Source organism: Aulonocara stuartgranti (assembly GCF_965226115.1).
Source record: "Aulonocara stuartgranti genome assembly, chromosome: 5".
Lineage (NCBI taxonomy): Eukaryota > Metazoa > Chordata > Actinopteri > Cichliformes > Cichlidae > Aulonocara > Aulonocara stuartgranti.
In genome coordinates this window covers 24,280,174-24,298,318 of record NC_138943.1, presented here as the reverse complement: position 1 = coordinate 24,298,318, position 18,145 = coordinate 24,280,174, and positions in this window count along the sequence as shown.

Sequence of the window (18,145 nt, the reverse complement as noted above, 5' to 3'; positions counted from 1 at the left end):
ACATGTGAGTGTGCATGTTTACAAATAAAGACAAAGTGGGGAGGCAGCATGCATACACACACACACACACACACACACACACACACACACACACACACACACACACACACACACACACACACACACATGCCGCCTCTGTGGTTATGCAAAGACAACAGCAGACTGTTGCTCAAATGCACCAATGCTATCTCCCAGCTGGGAATGCAACAATAATAGTTGACTTTACAGGGCATCTCTTCATCTGCTCTAGTACAGAAACTGTGGAGACAGGGTGATTGTGCCTATGTGACCTTGGTGCAGACAGTGGCATCTGTATAAATCTCTGAATATACACTGATTGCTGGGAGGATCACAACCAATCACCACCTGCTTTCTATTAGCCACTCATTAACTTGTTTATTGTCACAGCTGCTCAGCATCACACAACCTGACACACACACAGGCGCACACTTACTGAAGCAAACGGAAAGGGGAAAGACGTGCTAAGAAAATGTGTTTATCACCACTCTCTCCTTGTCTCGGCCCTTCGTTGGAAGGGAATAATTAGAGAGGCTCGGCCAAGGCAGTGGCGTACGTGTTAACAAGCTGCTTTAACACACACCCGCACACTTCTTCCAAAACGCAGAGATGGCCAGAGAGACTGAAACTCAAGGACTCACTTTACTTTAAAGCACTTGCGGCCGAGCAGTCGATTCAAGGAATGAGTTCCCGCCAAGCTGCTGTGGAAATCTGACAGGTACAAACTCACGCCGACAAAAAAACACAAGAAAAACTGAGGCTACGCAGAAAAGAGTTAAAGAATACGTTCGAGAAAGCCCATGCCCTCAACCAGCAAAAACATCATTTTCTTTGAAGCAAAGTTTTCAGCATAAAAAATACACACTTTAAGAAAAAGAATTGTGTTTCAAGAGTGAAGGATTAACTGTCCAAGGAGCTGCTGAATCAAAGCTGGAGAAGGATTTTAATTATCATTTATTTGAACTTTCTTAGGGAAAGTTAAAATCTTGGCATTTTGACTATTAAGCACAAGGATTCATTTTGATTATGACAGTTTATACATTTTCTTTTCTTAAACACATTTAAAGTTCAAGTTTAAAGCATAAGATTAGATGGCCCCACAGCCTGAAAATGTGCAGCAGTGTACGTCTACACTGTTTTACGTTTTAAAAGCATCTCTGTGTGGATATTTTCACACACGAGTAAGCATTCATATAGGCACGTATTCCTACCTCATCTTTAATACCAATATGGTGATGAAGCTTATTATGTGTTATGGTGCAAGTGTCACAGTGAAAATTTAAACACACACACATATGTGTATATATCTATATATCTATCTATCTATTAGGGGTGCAACGATATTCGTATCGATATTGAACCGTTCGATACAGTGCTTTCGGTTCGGTACGCATATGTATCGAACAATACAACATTTGTAATTTATTTTATCAATTTTCCTTCTGACGATGCTGTCTGTGTTGAGCGCTCAGTGAATCTGTGTTCGACTACTCCGCCTAGGCTGCACTGTCCAGCGCAGATCCACTGAGCGCTCAACACAGACAGCATAGTCAGAAGGAAGAGCGCAGGGCACCTCCCCCACCCTCATTCAGATCTGGCGTTTGGAATTATTTTGGTTTTCATGTGACGTATGACCCTGAAGGTAAGCGAGTCATGGACTAAAGTAAAACAGTATGTTGGATGTGCCACGCAATGCTCAATTACATTGGTGGGAACTAGTGTGCTAGCGCAGTTAGCTCGTTAACGTGTTGGCCGTCTAGCCCCATGCACGGAGCGATCGGCGGTAGCTCGTTAACGGAGATTTGCCGTGTTGTGGCGTTAAGGTCATTTCAACGAGATTAACCTGAAAGCACTAGTGGGAACACAACGAATATGACTGCACATTTACGCCGACATCATCCTAGTGCAAAGACAAAAACAACAAGCATGCTACTAACTTTAGCCGAGTCATTTAGACAGCTGTTAGCACATGATTCTCCTTATGCTGCTGAGAATATAGCCCAGAAGAAGCGGATAGTATAGCTTTTATTTTGGAAAGAGCCATCTCTCTGTAATAAACTCTCTTTTCCAAAGATGAGTGATTCCTCAATCAGATACAGGGCTTGCAATATCGCTAGCCCGACGTCCCGGAGCTAGCGATTTTTTCAGTCGGGCTACCAAAATCTATCTCTGCCCTGCCCGTCGGGCTATTGTAGGAAAAATATATGTCAATGCTTTTGCATTCTTTCAGAAATGTAGCTGGGTAATTATGTCATTGGCATCGGTGAGCCACTGTCAATATGTGACATATTGAAGTCGCGTTTGAATTTGCGCTTGTTTTTTTGCTTTCACTTTGCAATCGTGCGAACTGTGTATAGAGAGCGACAGCACTGATCTGTGAGTGATGATAATTTGTGCACCAATTCCTCTGACATCGTCTTATTAATCGTTAGCTTACTATGCAAACATGACAAGTGAAATCTCCCGCAGCTTAAACATGTGAGAGGTTGATCGCGCAGAGAATCGCTGAGCTTATGTGAGTGCGTGTAAAAGCATTTCAGTTCTGCTGAGCCAAATAAGACAGGTCAGGGTGAAGAAGTGACAGCCAAAGAAAAGCTTACCACAAAACGGAGAAGTTATGACAAATCAGACTATAAGGCAAAAAGAAAGTGCAGCTTTATGGTTTCATGGACAAAAGAATTTCTGTGGCTGCGATATGATGAGCTAAATAACCAGGGCTGCACATAAGTGGTCCGCAGGTGCGCATTCGCTGTCAAAATAAAAAACACGCACAAGGGTTAGGGTTAAATTTAAAAACTGTACTTTTGAGTTAAAATATATATTTATAATTTTAATAAATGACAAATTAAAAAGGCATGAACATTTTTTTGTATCGAAAAAATATCGAACCGTGACACCAAAGTATCGAACCGAACCGAACCGTGAATTTTGTGTATCGTTGCACCCCTAATATACACGTATTATATATAGATAGATAGATAGTAGGGGTGCATAGTCCTTCTGACTATGCTGTCTGTGTTGAGTGCTCAGTGGATCTGCGCTGGACAGTGCAGCCTAGGCGGAGTAGTCGAACACAGATTCACTGAGCGCTCAACACAGACAGCATCGTCAGAAGGAAAATTGATAAAATAAATTACAAATGTTGTATTGTTCGATACATATGCGTACCGAACCGAAAGCACTGTATCGAACGGTTCAATATCGATACGAATATCGTTGCACCCCTAGTATATATATATATATATAGTCCTGTCTCCCTCCCATCACCCCACCTGCCCATTTCAGATGGCTGTCCCTCCCTGAACCTGGTTCTGCTGGAGCTTTCTTCCTGTTAAAAGGGAGTTTTTCCTTCCCACTGTTGCCAAGTGCTTGATCAAAGGGAATTGTTTTATTGTTGGGGTTTTCTCTGTATTAGATCTTTATCTTACAAAATAAAGCACCTTGAGGTGACTGCTGTTCTGATTTGGTCCTATGTAAATACATTTGAATTGAATTAAATAGAAGTGTTCTTGATACTGTTGTAAAACTTCTCTACTCTTCTCAACGCTTTTACATTGTTATAGCCCTTTACAGTTTTACCCCATTTCAGCTTAAAAGGAACTCCACTTCTTTTCCCCAATAAATCTGTATTACAGCTGGAGTTACTGGTTGCCCCTGGCAGCTAGATTCAAATGAGAATTGCACATTAATCAGCAATTAATAATGTAGCATTATATTTAATAGTACATTAGTCCCATTTTACTGTAATATGAGTGCCTTTACTTCGACACATTTCAAGTGCAGGGTGTGTATCTGTAATAGAGTACACTAGCGGAGTATCATTCCCTTAGCCACACACAAGTTCTCAGTGACCACAGGTATGGATTTTGTATACATGCCACAGATCAACAACGCAAAATGTCACTTTTATGTGCCGAGCAATGCATTCAGACAACTTTATGGTAGATAGTGAATAACATAAATTTATAATCCTCACAGGTCAAAGCAATACCTTGATACTGACTGAAAGTAGAGGAAAATGTCAATCTAAACACAAATCTTCAGTGTCAGGGTGTTCGACTGGGGCCTTCACGATGCTGCGTACAGAAGAAATGCCTAGCCGGACTGTGCCAGTCTTCATGTGTGTCTATTTAAGTGTAACTCAATATAAGACATTTAGTAAATACCCCTGAAATATTATCCCTTCATCTGCTCACGTGCTGGGTATACAAACACACTGTCAAAAAAGACGCACACAGACACACACACACACACACAGACACGCATTTGCAGAGCCTTCCATTCCCTCCCTCGGTGCGATCTTGTATCAAAGCAAACAAATGACATGCTGTCTTCTCCTCTCTCTCCCCCCACTGTCTTTTTTGATGTGTGGTTGTGTAAAATGACACGCCGTATCTCTCTAGCTGACATTATCACTCGCCAGTGCGCTCACATCTTCCGGCCGCACGCCTTTCCCACAGGACTCCCTACAGCAGGGGTCTTTGTCTCTAAAAGCATCGCACGCACGCGCACACACACACACACACACACACACACACACACACACACACACACACACACACACTCGGAAAGATGTGGAAGCCTCTATGATTTTTACCTCTGCATTGTGTGCTGTCAGCGACTGGTTTAAGAAATGAGAGCGAGAGAGAGAGAAAGAGGCTATAGAGAGATGGAGAGAAAGGATAGGATAGAACTGGCTTTCTTGGGCAACCTTTTTGATGTGCGCGTGTGTTTCTGAAGATGTGGTGTGTGGCTTTTCTATACTGTATTGAAGATTTAGCCCAGCGAGCTCTGCCACACTAGCGTGGCTGTCACTATTAAGCTGACAAATACAACAACCTCAAAACAACAAACTAGACCGGATAAGTTGAAAGGTGTCAGAAAGAAATGCTTGCTTTACAGGAATAAAACAGAAATGAATATTCGTCATCCATCATATATTAAAAGAAAATAAGGTGAAAGTCAAATCTGAATTTTGTGATTGAGAGCTGCACATTTTTATGCAAAACATCAGAATTTATCAGCATGTAAAGGACATGAATCACCAAAGGGGGATAGAAATAATAAAAAAAAATGTAAAGAATGAAGTGAGAAAAGCTAATTATAAGCAACACCTAGCCAATGAAGCAAGCACATTCACACTCTGGCTGCAGAACTATTTGCCCTTTGACCCACACTTCAAAGAACCGACAACTGAAACGCACAAAAAAAACACATTTAATTAAATCACTATGATGTTGTTGACTTTGAAAATACATAGCCTTCATTTATTGCAAACAAGCCCACTCTCCCCTCACAATCATTCAAGAATGCATCGCAATTTTTTTTTGTCCCCTTGTGTCATTAAATGCTCTCTTTAATAAAGTTCACTCATTGGAGATGAATTGGATAAAAAAATAAATAATTAATAAAAATTAATGTCTTGTATTTTCTTTTTCTTTTTTCTTTTTTTTGCAACCTTGGATGTTTTATGCCATTGAATGCAACATGCCTTTTTAATATAAGTTTTGATCTCCAATTCAATGTATCTGGTTATTGACATTTGCTGGGTCTGTTTGTGTATATGTGCTGTGGTTGTGAAAGGCCCAATGATTTCTTTTGACCTACACATCTAAGTTCCCCAGACTATTCATCTGCCCGTCTTTAATTTCTCTTGGCAGCTTAATATTAGTAGTTTAGCTAACAACTGTTTATGAATATTACTCACTGTATTATGCATACACACATATATAAACACACACACACACACACACACACACACACACACACACACACACACACACACACACACACACACACACACACAAGGTAAAAATGTTCTTGCAAATTTCTGTAAAACAAGAACATCAAACAAATACATGCCACAATAATTTATTCATCCTATTTCTGCTTGTATATAAAGTGTAATATCCAAACAGTGCCTAAATTAATATTTGCAATTTGTGGTCTGGCTGCATCAGATAAGACGGTGGTGGTGAGTCTGAAATTGAAGACTGAACTTAATAATTTAAAAAGAATTTATGCATTTTTACTGTAGGTTTGTGTCACTGGTTAACAATGTCCAAATATTAGGTTTCTGTGAATATTAATAAAAATACAGAGCACATTTTGGCTTTAATATTCATTCTCCTCTGGTTTACAAAAATTGCCTTTTTTATAGAAAAACAGTGAATGTTAATATTTCAAGAATAGGAACTGCCTTTAAGCATCGTGCAGGGTGCAGGAAATACACATTAGATCAGACCTTCATCATAACAGGTCACTCAATACGTGTGCGTATGTGTGTGCGTGCACTGCAGAGAGAAATAGAAAGACAGTGAAGGCCATCAGGGGTCGTCAAATTGCAACAGTGCTTTTTGTCCTGTCAAACGCTCACGTGAGCCAGTCTTCAGTGAATTTCAATAATCATCTTGAAGGACTTTTCTTCTTGGGCCACATTCTACTAAATGTATCTCTCTCCTTCTAATTCCCCTTCACAATACGTCTGGCTCAGGCTACTCATCATGTCATTGGTCCCTTTTCTATTCCCCTGTTTGATTCTGACAAATACATGGATTATCGGCCAGGGGGATTTTTAAATATATGGCTAATGTGAGCTTTCATGCCTGTGCTTTAATCTGCTGAGTATTTAAAACCAATCTTAAGGACGGGAGAAAACGCAGAGGTCAGGCTTTTTCTGCGCCCGGCCCCGAGAAAAGAGAGCGAGTGAGATTGAAAGAGGGGAGATGTCGCAGCGAAAATGGAAGCAAGGAAGGAAAGTAAGAGAAAGACCGTAATTTCCCCGCTATTTGAATTCTAACCAGGATTAACTGTGGAATCGCAGGTATCAGACCTCATCTGGCAGCGCAGCTAAAGAGTAGTCCCTCAAAGAAAGGAAAAGTTGGTCTCCTTACCGTGTGTGTGTGTAAGAATGACAGAAAAAGAGCAAAAGACTCTCGGGTGAGGGTGTTTCTCTGCTTTTTCACTTATCACGTGCCCACCTATCCCAAGGAAAATGGGGAAAAAAGTATATCTCTCACTTTCCATTTATTAGGGCAATGACACAGTACGGTGAAGGATGAAAGTTCCATCATGTGTCCGGCTGCTCGGCTGTCAGAATGTCGTCTACTCATTTACAATTCGCTCACTTTCAACTCCTTATTACTGTCTTTCTCCCACCTTTTCCTTTCATCTCCCTTCTTGTTTCTGTTCCTCTCCTGTCCAAAAGTACTTGTCTCCCATCCTCTCTCGTCTGGCTTCTCTTGCTTTTGTCACTTCCCGTGCGCGTGAAATACAGACAGGGCTTCGGCAGTGCAACGAGTCCAGTGTGCGTCTGTGTATCAGGCTAAAGGGCAGCATTGTCTCCACAGCTTTAAACTGCATCCAGCAACTTACAGAGCTTTTCTATTACTTTTTTTTTTTTAATGGCTGTAATGCGTGGGTTTTAACATAACGCTGTCATAAAGTGCAACAGACAAAGGGTCGAGATTCTGGAACACACAGAAACGACGCATATGTATGTAAGTTTGAGGACAGCTGGAGTTGGATAAAGATGTACGTATGAGATGAGGGAAGTTTTTATGGTACAGACTCTTGTGTCTCACCCAGGACAGTTAAGTAGGCCAAGGCTGATATCATCTGATACACGTGTTTGCTTGCCAAATGTACAATCACAGTCCTCCTCTGCTGAGGAAGCATTCAAACTGTTATTTGAGCATCAATGCAGCATGCAAATAACATTCACCACCCCTTTTCACATCAGATAAGATAACCCACAATGCCTCGTCTGGCAGTTCAGAGATGTTTTGCATCCTAAGGCTATGTCGCTGTTGCAAAAACATCAGAAATGAGCCTTCTCAGCAACTTCCCTTGGAAAAATAAGAAGAAAAAGTTAGTGAGTTTCAATGTACAGCACGTGTGCGTTTAAGTATGTGTTTAAGTTTGCCAGCATGTGTGTGTATAAAAGCAGAAAGAGGCTTAATGGTACGAGAGAGGGAGATGGAGCCTGGATTATGGAGGGGAGTGGAAGGGTGAGGTGGCCTTTTAATTTGGAAAGTTTGATGTGAATGACGCACATCTGGCTCCACAAGATGATGGATTCTTCTACACATGCAATATGGGAAAGTGATCCATCTCGCTTTTTTCCCTTCTCCATTGTCTTCCCCCTCTCTCTCCGATCCCGGTTCCTTACCTTCGCATAAAAGCAACTGCTTTTTCCAGTCGCCCATCACTCACGACGCTTCCTCCTCCCTCCCTCAGACTCCCTCTGTTTAGGCATCTACAGTCTTGTATATTTATAAGTTGATAGCAAACCCTGCACTACATCGTTCTATTTTACATCCTCCTTGTTTTGATAACAGCTGGAGAACATATCAAGCAACCATATTTTTACTTTGAAAATCTCCTTTTTGCACATTTTTACATGCATCTGTTTTTTTTTAGATTTGTTTTTGTTGCACAGCTAAATGCTTTTCTCTGATTCATTAGAGAACACTTAATACATGTAGCTTATTTTTACCTTTACTTTAAACTTTAAAAATACGATATATATTTTTTCAAATGTATTAAAATGTGCCTGTAAAGAGGGATCCATCAGCACCTGCAGTCTGTGTGTTTGTCAGTGAACACACTGAATCAGACGATAACTTTCTTTTTGTCATTTGCAAATGTCAATAAAGAAAACTGGTGAAGTAGTTGGACAGGGATGTGTTTTCATTGTCACAATGCCCGGTTTGTGTTCACTAGATGACTATCACTGTGACAACTCGTGCTCACATGTCACAGCGATAGTCATATAGTGACTATCGCTGTGACATGTGAGCACGAGTGTTATTACAGTAGTGTTACTACTGTTAGTTGCTCAGTATCATCTGAACAGACTATATTGTTTTTACAATTTATCAAAACTGATTTTAGGTAAAAATCTGGATGATTAAACAGTGTTTGTAATTTTGCTTCAGCGGGTGACTCCACATGTTTGGCCAAGTTTTAGGATGTATGCTCATTTGTGTCACTGGCTGGAAACAAACCTTTCACTTGCAAAGTGAATGTGTCCATCACCACGTCACTTTTGGCTTCAAAGGATTAAATACTGCTTAGGAATTTCAGAATTTACTATAAAATATCTCACAGAGGACTTGCATAGTTCTGAAAAGAAATTGACACTTGAAACCAAGGTTAGCTTGTACCAGAATCATGGCGAGATAAAAACATGGAGAAGGAAAAGAACAGCTCACGATCCAATTGCCTCCACCATGTTTGACACTGTCTGCTACATATGGTGGAGACATGGGCGTGTAAGGCTGCCAGCGGAACTGAGTCTCTAGTGTTTAGATGATATGACTGCTAACAGAAGTACCAAGATGAATCCTGAAGCATGCACTCTCTGCTCAGAATCAGCCAAGTGCTGAATGACTGATCAGCCAGTACTTTACAGTGAAATGGATAACAATATTCTTCAATGGCCAGATCAGAACTCAACACAATAGAACAACACAAAACTGAAAGGAGAAAGTCCCACAAACAAGCAAGTGGCTGCGGTAAAAGTGGATGCAGAGCATCTCAAGTTGGAAATATGACGTTTACCTCTAGACCTTTCAATGACTACAAAAGCTTTTTATTCAAGCATTAAAAAAAATACTTGGATGCACCTTGACCTCCATCCACATCCCCATGCCACAGCATTGTTTGGTTTGTTTGTGTTGTTGACAAACTGATGTACTTTGTGAGGCCTTTATAACATTTTCAGGTGCTTACTGCAACATGAAAGACGTCCTAATATCTGACATAGATAAGAATCTATGGTACCTACGCATGTGCGCCAGATTTGGTTGCTTAACTGATTTTGTCTGAGTACTTTGTGCGCAAACATACAAACGGGCAGAGATTTTGAGTAAGATGATTTGAGTATGTTTGTCTAGTAGCTTGTGAGCCTGTGAAAATGGGTCACTATGTAGAACAATGACAGTAATTCCTAAACAGTTAATGTAATGTTTTTTTGCTAAATCCCTTGAATTAGATCTGAAAGTCTGAACTTTGATCACACATTGATGGTTTGATTTAAAATCCACCGTGGCGAGGGAAAGATTACAAGAATTGTGTCATTGTCCAAATATGTTCATTATGGGGCTAACTGCATCCCCTGCTTTCTTTGGAAGTCGCTTCAGTTAGTCACCTCAAATTTAAGCTGCGTTTAACTCTCTACCTTGTTACCCTCATTTCCCTCTGTTTCCTCATTTGCATGTTATTTTCACTGTATTTCGGTGGCATGATACCAGTGCTGCAACCATTTGCAGTATATGCACCACTTTGTTTGATTTGTGACTTCACACTTCTACTCTCCTATGGCAAAATCATGATGTCCACATTTAGTTATAGTTTAGTTTAATAATAAACCTCCACGAACATCGGTGACATCTAGTTTTCGCTTTTGAAACTGTGGTAAATAGATTCATTGCATGCAAGCTACGTGGTCTCTAGACGGAACCAAATGTTTGAGCTGAGTGTTTCAGATGTTTATTATGTATCTTGGGTTGGTGTGACAGACAGGATGGCTCATTTTGTACCGTGTAACAAAAGAAATTCATAAAGTGAGCAGAAAGTTAAAAAAACACCAGTAGTATTCAAATTAAGTATGTATTAAGTATAAGATTTAATTACGAAGCACAATTTTGTTTTAAAGATAAATGTTCTTATTTTGACCTAAAACAATATGTGAACCATATACAGTATTACAGAAGTATTATATATGTGGAATCAGTAATCAGGAGTTTCACTTGAATCCGTTGAATAGCAGTACTCAAGTGAAGATGACTCATCTCTGAACTGTTTTGTATCTGTTTACGTACTTTTAAACTGCAGAGGTAAAATTGCTGCAACTATAATAACAAAGTAGAAATCTACATAGTTTCCAGTTTGTAGCAGCCAGACCATCCATTCCCATTTCCAGAAATATAATCCAACAGGTTGTTACTGTTGCAAAACTGTGACAACAGTTCACAGTCACACATAAATCAAAAGTCTGTGCTCTGAGATGCACAAACTCCAGTACACTGGAATTTTCTGCGCACTGGCTGAAATAGAGGTGACTTTATAAACACACTGATGTCGGCCTGTGCGCCAGTAATTGCTATGCATTTTAATTTATTTTATAATTTCTACTGCCATCAGTTAACCGAAAGCAAACTTGCACACACGTTATAAAAGAAAAATGTAAACATGATTTCTCATGCTTGGATGTACATTTAATTTATGTGTGCACAGACTTTCGAGTAACCTGCCAGTGTTGTCATATCGGCGGGAATGCTCGTTCCTAATCAAAAACACACCGGCCTGTATTTGTATCAACGTTGTAAATGCAAATTGGAGCAGACATCTAAAAAATAACTTTGCACATGTGGTGTAATATTTTATATTTGCTTGTATTATTAAACAATCACAAGCAGTTAATAAAAGAATCACTCAGTGGGATTTATGCAGCAGTGTTGGCTGTAATATGTTACTGTAATCACATTACATTTTTTAGTGACACAATAATGAAATGCATTGCTGTACTAAATTCAGTAATCAGATTACAATTATAATAATGCTATTACTTTGCTACAAATGTGCTTCAATTATCTGCACAGTGGTAAGACAGAAAGGAAAGAAAAACCTTTCTGCTGTGCAGTTGCACTACAATCAGCTGATTTCAATTAGTGTGCAGAAAGGAGGTATATGGGGGACTTTATTTTTATTACACAAAAGGACGAGAGTGGTAAAGCACAAACTGCATCCAGGAAAAAAAAACAGCTGTACTAACCGTAACAAAACATCAACCTCCATTTCCATCTGTACATGTTTCTACAGCAGAATCTCTGTGAAGTCTGTTTTTGCTGTTTTTCAATTTTGCTTTGTTTTGTCATCCTTCTATTTAAACTTAAACATTAAAAGAAAGATTCCTTATGTGTCCTCATTAGGGCTGGGATTTATGTCGGTGAGTGGGAAAGTAGTGTAAGGAAAGAGTAATTATGTAATCCATTACTTCTTTTTTTGGAAAGGTGATTCTTGACACACTTCTTTAAACAGTCCCAACACTGTTTGAAAATCCTTCCTCACCCTTATTAGACCTTATTGATAAAATCAATTATTCTGGTAGTTTGAAAAGATTCATTTGATGTTCCTTAGATGTTAGAAAACGAATCTTCACTCACTCCATGGGACACTTATTTATCTCTGAGCTTTGTACATCTAATTTTAATCAATTAATCAAGATAAATAATCAAGGTGATTTTATTTCTAATGCTTGAAGTTTCTTTTAAGACCTGCCTGACAGTTATCGTAGGGTCTTTACCTTACAATGAAAAGTCTTCTTGTTGTGAATTGACGCTGCGTTAAAAGCTGAATTGATCTGAAGTCATGCCTGTCAGTCTTAATACTGTATAGTTGATAGTTTTACAGGACTAACTACTTGTCAAATATGATCTTTTGGGATTATATAATAATATAAGGATGTAATTGCAGACAGCTTCCAAGCAATACCCATGCTGATGAAAACCCTGACAGCCTAAGGATATTGATTTGTTACAGCGGGCGTTGTCCCCTCTTAAATATGTCCAATTCTTCCCCTAAGGACAATTCTTACCTCACCAGTGTATATTTGACTTTTGTCTCATCATCATCATCATCATCATCATCATCATCATCATCACAATTTTAATCTTCAAATATAATCCAATGCACTATAGTTTGGAGCAGGTTTCATAATATTAGTTGTCTAACACATAAGATCTCATATACTTCTAAATAAAATGGCATTACGCGATAGTCAAAGGTTTCTAAGGGCAAATCCAGTTCAGATGAGGTGGGTCATACACATAAAATGAACAAATGAGCAAAGCAAATGATAGATACCTAAAAATATTCTTGATGTATAATGCAATATGATGATTTTATTTATTTATTTACTTTTTAAGGCAATGCGAAAACCATTGTTGGGACTTAAATGGCCTGTATTTGTATAGCGCTTTTACTAGTCCCTAAGGACCCCAAAGCGCTTTACACATTCAGTCATCCACCCATTCGCACACACATTCACACACTGGTGATGGCAAGCTACATTGTAGCCACAGCCACCCTGGGGCGCACTGACAGAGGCCAGGCTGCCGGACACTGGCGCTACCGGCCCCTCTGACCACCACCAGATGATGTTGATAATTCCACCCACAAGTAAAAATATCACGTATGGCAAAAACTGAAGATGTCTGCCAAACAAACTTTGACATAGTATCTGTGTGGAAAAGTGATGCCTATGTGTCAGTATGGTTTAGGCCACAGTCACATCAGAGTAAAGATAGGACAGGAACTGCATCCGACTAGCAAAGAAATCAGCAGTTTCTCGGTGACTGCATTAAAACTTTTTTTTTTAAATATTTAGTGAATGATTACAAGTAGCTGATCAATACCCTCAACCTCTGTGCGCCCACTTTTATCACAAGGTGATTGCCTGGTGGGAGGCAACCTGTCTCCAAACAATCGCAATCCCCTGAAATCACTCTCAGACAAATAAGCAAAGGATTGCAAATAACGCGTTTATAAATGAAGACAGATTGCCAACACATTGCAATCAGCTGGAGTGAATCACAGTCTCTGACCTCTGTTTTCCCTACTGTGACTGTCCCATTAGCAGACATGCTGGTCTTCTTTAGCTTCTTTAGCGTGTAGAATGTTTGGACACTGGTTTTCATAAAGTGTGACTCACTGATTGGTCTGCTCTGGGTTATGACAATGAAGAAACGCTGTGTGAATGTGGCCAAAAAAAAAAAACCTTTTCTGAATGAGTTTGCTAAAGAATAAAATGTTATGTGACCTGTCAAATGCACTGTTTTGTCACATTTGTAACAGAATGCACAATGGGAATGGAAAGGCACTCAACCTTCACAGAATGTCTGCATAAGAAAGTTGCAATCAATAAATGTGCCATGACCTTCTAGCCCTTGGAGAGTTTTTCAATCTTGGCCACAGTGATGCGCAACGCACAAATATGCACACTGAACTATGCTCAGCTGACATCTATGTCCATACATGCGCAGACTGTGTTAGATTTGATACAAGTCTACATTTGGAAGCCTGTAACCTTAAGAAAGGCAGTATTGTGTATGCAGTATAGAGAGCATGCTTGTGAGGTAAATGTTTTTTTGTATATATTGTACATCACCATGATTCATTCCAACACATCTCTTCACAGCTGCTGTGAGGCTGGTGGGTGTATTTGGGCTGTGATCAAGCAATCGCTTAAAAATACACAAGCTTTGTTCACATACAGCTACAGCAGTGAGTGCAGAACAATTTTAGATTATGTTTTTTGATGCATGCTCAATCATCCAGGTAAGAAAACGGCAAAAAGTTGATTCTGTTCATCTGGATGTAACGCAACAGCCAGATGTTGTTTCTCTAAAGCGTCTGTGCCCCAAGGGGAATTAAATTATAAGGTTGTAAAAAGTGCGGAAACAAATAAGCATTCACCAAAGAGTCCATTAAGATTTGGTTGTTGATTGCCATAATCTGAAAATCTCGACGCAGCATCCACCTAGCAGGATTGAGAGACGAGACAAGACATGGATCTGTATTTGTGAACTGTATTAAGCATTTTTTTTAATGATAGCAATTTTTGAGGAACACAATAGCAAGTTTCTCTTATGGCAAATGTAGTTGGTTAAGATATCCATTTACATGTTGTTGCTTTGATTGTGTAAGTCCATCAAAAAAAATGCATAGTTTCTGCTCTTTTATGATATTTTACTGGCTGACACAGGATAAAATCGATCACAAATAACTCCTTATGATTGCTTTGATCACAAGCTGATTGATGGAATCGCCTGTAGTTTGCATTAAAGATGCTAACTTTCTGCAAACACTTGCCAATTTACCCTCTGTGCTGGAGTACAACCTGAAAAAGTGTGATGCCAATCCAGAAATAGGAAATGTTTGCCTTCAGCGTAAAAGTTGTACATGCCCCATAAATTAAACTACAACTTTTAAGAGTTGTTTTCTGTTCTAGAAAGAAAATAAAGGATATGCCATCGATGATTATTTTAGACGTATCAAGATATCTTTTTATCTTGTCTATTTTCACCACAGCACCTTTTCTAAATCAGCTAATGATGAGAAGCAGCAGAGCTGTTGACATCTCTCAAGAGTAAATCAGAGTTATAAATGAATTCTATACATTTATAAATGATTTTTATCATGCCTACTGTAACCCCTTGCTTCTCTCCTCATCTTGTCCTAGACAGCTTTACAATGAAGTAAATTGTATGTCGTCCATAAGCTTCTCTGTCAATCTACGGATGCCTGGCCTTGAAGTCAGTGTCCATTTGGCACTGTGTCCACACTGATGGATTTGTAAACAGTAGGACCAACATGTCCACGCGCACCTCTACACACACACACATACAATTTTTCCCTTTGGCAATCGCTCACTCTCACACCTGTGTCCAGATGATTACGGGGCCATGAGGTGCCCTCTGACTCCATCAGCACAAAGGTAATCCTGTCACTTCAGAGAAGAATCACCAGGCCCTTTTCTGCTTTCTTACTCAAACATAATTCTCCCCCATTTGGCATTTTGACATCATATCTTCAGTCCTCTCTTCAGTCACCCTACCACAGTTTTCTTTCTCTCTACCTGGCCAAAACACGACCACAATAACTTCATTTTATTTTTCTCCCTCGCTCCAATGGACAACATTCAACCCTTACCTCTCTATTCTCTTTTCAATGTGTTTTTTGTCCTCCTCTGCCTTTCTTCTTTCTTTTTTTCCCCTGACTTCCAAGGTCAGACAGGACAAACAATGCCACTGGTGTCTGTCTGAATGTGGCTCACTACCCACCACCACTGCTGCTGTTGCCTTGGCAACGGACTAACCATTAATTTTCAATTAAAGCAGACAAAGAGATGACAGCTCAGGGTCCATGGAAGATGTCAAGAAGCAGTATTAATATACGACAAGTGAGCATAATTGTGTGTCCATTTTCCTCAGCTCTCATCTATGCTATCAGTGAAATGTGAAAGCAGCAGATAATTTGAGGGTGTGGGAGACGCCGGCCACTGTTTTCTTTTAACCAAGACGCCTCTGATGTATCTTTCCCAGAAATATGGCGTTCATCATTACCTTTATGAATATTTTGTCATGGATGTTATTATTTTCATTATCACTCTATCAAAAAGATACTTTTTCACTTACGATTCAAATGCTGACACACAACACGCTCGCACACACACCCACACCTGTAGGCTGTGTGCGGTGCAAGGACACGCTACTTCCGCAAGTTGTTATTTGATTTCCATTAGAAACCATTAGTGAGACCTCCAGCTCATGCAAATGTGTGAGCTGCTCTCCATCCCTTTGTCTGGTTATGCAAAACCAAAGATGTACACACAAACGCACAGGTACGGGATCACACGCAAACACTTTCTAATACATGTATGTTCAGACATGCAAGGCCAAGTCAAACCACAGACTTCAGACAGAGCGGGACCTTGGAAAGTATAAAAACATGCAGATATGAGGTGACTGAGTAGTGGGTCAGTGGCAACGCCCCAACATCACACACTCACAGTTAAATGTAATGATGTCTGTGTGTGTTTAGCCTCCACTGTGACCTTCCTACAGCGATGTGCCAAAGGCTTCACCTGAATAAAGGCCTGTAGAGGTTTGCCTACTGCTCGCACAAAGCAACAAATGCATGGTTGTGTAACACAGTGTACAATATCTGAACAGATCACTTTGCTGACACTTGCTGATATACTGTGTGTGAGTTTGTGTGTGGTATTGTACATAAAGATTGCAGAGGAAGTTTGTCTGCTTTAGGAGGGTTGAGAAATATGCCCGGCCAGATAAGGGCCAGCATAGTGTTGGTACTTTGCAACATGAGGTTAAACAGTGTCTAATCAAAGCTTTTCTCTATTGTTTTCCATGCGTGTGCTTGGGTTTCGTTTGTCAAAGCTTACGTGTGTGTGGGGAGCACCTTTTATAACTTAAAATACTTTTCACCTCTGCACAATTGCTATTGTTTTGCTAGTGAGTACTGCAGGGTGTGAGCAAAGTTTTTCTACTTTAATGCTTGTAAAAAAAATCATCTTGTTTTTGTTTTCTTACAAGACAAGGTGATTGTTTTTTAAAGTGTTTTTGTGGATATTTGTAAATGTTCATGTACATTTTTCTAAATCTGCCACAGGTGGGGAGAGCATAGTTAGAGATTAAGTGAAAACATACACACAGGAGACAGGAAAGACATGAGAAAATGAATTTGGCCAGATCGCTCTTTCGCTCCCCGATCCCTGTCTTCTGCATTCACCCTCACATGTTTTTATTTTTCTCCAACAAAAATAACAGAACCCGACTGTCATCCTCAATCTGCAACAATTTTCTTTCATCCCCAACGGGCTCTCCATCCCTCTGTCCCTACCCCTTTTCTCTCTGTCGAGTGTGCCCCGTAAATCACACAGTCTCTAAACTGTCCCATAAAAGATGGCAGGTTCTCCCCTGCCTCCCCTCTCCCCTCCTTCCCTCTGTCTCCACACATTACTGCTTTAATTAAGGTAATTACTTTCAGAGTAGTACTAATCGAATCCTCTTCTCTCCTGGCGTAAACGCATGCACGCATACACACATGGAGTTTACTCATACACACTTTCCTCTCTTCAGCAGTGTATTCACACAGTGCCAGCATAGACGCAATCCTTACCTGTGTAGAGGTGGACCATTGCTGCTGCAAAATTTAAACCGCTGCTTGAATGCTTAAAAGAAAAGCCAAGTAGAAATTCTGTGTAGTCTTTTTTCAGTTTGTAATTATTAATAGTTCTTCACACTGTGAGTCAGATTAATGCTGGCACAAGTGGCATACGATACTCATACAATGTTATTCAGCTTGGATAAAAAAACTGAATTAACAGTAATCACCCATGTGCTGTGAGAGATAGAGAAGATTTATATTTAAAGCCTATTACCTATAACTTTTTAAAATACTGTAACTCTTTTGAAAAGATCATGCTTGAGTAAAACACTGAATCACAGTGATTGTATCGTCTGTAAGCAGATCTTAGCTCACAGCGACACTTTGTTAAGACATTGAACTGTGTTCATTTTTTGAGGGAGGCAGAAATCAA